The 2,714-nt window shown below is 39.7% G+C and overlaps 1 non-coding gene across 1 annotated transcript; it reads right to left on the bottom strand.

Annotated features, from left to right (window-relative positions):
* Window positions 1–1,062: 1,062 nt before the first annotated feature.
* Window positions 1,063–1,165, bottom strand: LOC115892097. Its single transcript, XR_004051985.1, has one exon. It is a non-coding gene; the product is annotated as a U6 spliceosomal RNA (small nuclear RNA).
* Window positions 1,166–2,714: the final 1,549 nt, after the last annotated feature.

The raw sequence follows: 2,714 nt of genomic DNA, 5'->3' as shown, positions 1-2,714 counted from the left end.
CAAAATTCAGTCCATAAGAGAGGCTGTAACAAAGAGACTCCAGAGTAAGGTAGACTTTAATTTCTCTTACTTGCTGTCCAGAGGTAGCAGGTACTCTGGGACTGGTAGGTGACTCTCCTCCCTAACATCAGAGGACTAAGATCCTTCTTTTTGTGTCTTGGCCATTCTCAAAGCCGTTGTCCTCATATGGTTCCTCCTCGCAAGGTTTGCCTCCAGCCTGCAGGAAGGCAGGAATTGTTTGAAGGCAAGACAGAGAAGGTAAAGCACAATTGTTATTTACAACGTATTGGCAATATTTTATTGGCATAGCCACACCTAGCTGCAAGTGAGGCTGGGAAATGTACTTTCCAGCTGGCAACCACATGCCCAGCTCATACTAAGTGGAGGTGGGTGGTCTGTTACTATAAGAAAGAAGGAGAGAATTATTTGTTACTGAGGAAATTAGTTGCTTCTACCACAAACAGTGAACAAAAGCTACAAAAATCTCTCTCCCTTTGGAGCTTACATTTTGGCAGTGACAGAAGAGAGAGAAAACAAGCCAATCAACAACTAAACCACCCTGCAATTATTTTCCAGTCATAAATCTGACCATATTGTCCATCATGGCCACCCATCTACCATCATGGCCTGGGATGGCATTCCCTGAGCACCAAGAACTTTCATACCCCCAGAGTGTGCAAAGATGCCATGGTTCCCTTTGCCTTGGCATGCTGATTTTAATTTATGCCCTGATTGGTACAGAAGTGAAAAATAGCAAGCGAAACCTAGTGTGTCAGAAGGTGAGAAGTATCAGAGAGAGAAATAAAATAGGGAAAAGGAATTGGGAATGCTAGATGCCATGGGGTGAGCATGTTGCAGTTTTAAATAGGATGGTCAGACATTTCTTCTTTACAAACTTCATAGCTATGAGCAAAGCTGTGGGTCCCCATCAAAGTCTGCCACTAACCTCAGTGAGCATGGGAAACCACCTATCACCAACAGATGGCGGGAGAGGTCTTGCTCTATTATGTCTGGGCCATTGCACTGATTATCTGCTTATTTTATTTTATTTTATTATTATTTTTTAATATGGAACACTTCACGAATTTGTGTGTCATCCTTGCACAGAGACCACACTAATCTTCCCTGTACAACTCCAGTTTTAGTATATGTGCTGCCCAAGCAAGCTCTCTGCTCATTTTAGAGGTGATTTTGCAAAGCAGCTTATGATCCTTAGAAATCCTAAGCCCTAAAAAGATGATACTGCTTCCCTCGAATATGTACCTCAAAATGAAAAATAATTCCAAGGTGCATCTCAAGATGCAGTGGCTCAGGCGTATAATCCCAGGTAGGAGGATTGCTTGTGGCCAGGAGTTTGAGATCAGCCTGGGCAAGACAGAAAGACCCTGTCTCTAAAAATAAGTTAAAAAATTAGCCAGGTGTGGTGGCACGTGCCTGTAGTCCTAGCTACTTGGGAGGCTAAACTGGGAGGATTGCTTGAGCTCAGGATTTAGTGGCTATAGTAAGCCATGATTGTGCCTCTGCACTCCAGCCTGAATGACATAACGAGGCCCCATCTTTTAAACAAGAACTCCAAACCAGGAAGTTAGTGTTTTTCCATGAACATTACTTTTCCTTTTAAATATCAAATGCTGATTTTTCAAAAAAAAATTGAAGGCAATTTTTGCTTTAGCTCTAGGCACATGTTTTGTCTGCCAGGTAGGCGATCAACTGGTTTTACATTATTCACCCCAGTGATTTCCAGTAGGGACAAAAGGAACAAATATTCAAAGTGCTAATAAGAAGGGCATCCAATTACAATGGGAAAGAAAAAGTGACTTTGCACAGAAATGTACATCTTCATATGTGGCTTGCATCCTGCCACTTGGTTTGAACTTAGGATCAAATGCCTTATAGGCCACTGATAATGAGATGTCACAGCTTGGTCAAGGATGGTGCTGGGTGTAAAAAAGAATTGATATTCAGCTTATTACATTTACAAGTTCAGAAGCCTAGTTGTTCCTTGAGCTTTTGAGTCAACCTTACAAATTCTATCATTTTATTTATTTACTCGCCTAGTTTTATTCAATTACTTTAAAAAAAACCATTTGACTAATGTTTGTCTCATTTGTGACTTAATTAAAAGGCTTGAATATTTTATATCACATTTGTACATTTAACAGATTATATTTCTGTCTTAGGTCCTTCAGTTATCTCATTCAGCAAAACTTTCTGAACACTTAAATGACTTAGGCCAGGCGCAGTGGCTCACACTTGTAATCTCAGCACTTTGGGAGGCCGAGGAGGGCGGATCACCTGAGGTCAGGAGTTGGAGACCAGCCTGGCCAACATGGTGAAACCCTGTCTCTACTAAAAATACAAAATTAGCTGGGTATGGTGGTGGGCACCTATAATCCCAGCTACTTGGGAGGCTGAGGCAGGAGAATTGCTTGAACCATATATATGTGTGTGTACATATATGTGTACACACATAGATATAGAATATGAATATTATGTAAATCAGTGGACTTAAAGTTATTTAAAATATTCTAAAATAGAAAATTAATGTACTATAGTTTTGACTTAAAATCACAAATCTAAATCAAGTACTCAATGACATGTTTTAAATTGGCATTATAAGCTGCCACTCTGAAAGTTCAAATTTTTAACATCATGACAATATAAACAACTAAGTAAGTTTTAACATATTCTTCAACACAAAAATCTTAATGTTT

This window comes from Rhinopithecus roxellana, chromosome 1, assembly GCF_007565055.1.
Source record: "Rhinopithecus roxellana isolate Shanxi Qingling chromosome 1, ASM756505v1, whole genome shotgun sequence".
In the NCBI taxonomy this organism is placed as follows: Eukaryota; Metazoa; Chordata; class Mammalia; order Primates; family Cercopithecidae; genus Rhinopithecus; species Rhinopithecus roxellana.
Note: the sequence above shows the minus strand (reverse complement) of the source record. Positions and strands in the feature narration are given on the sequence as shown.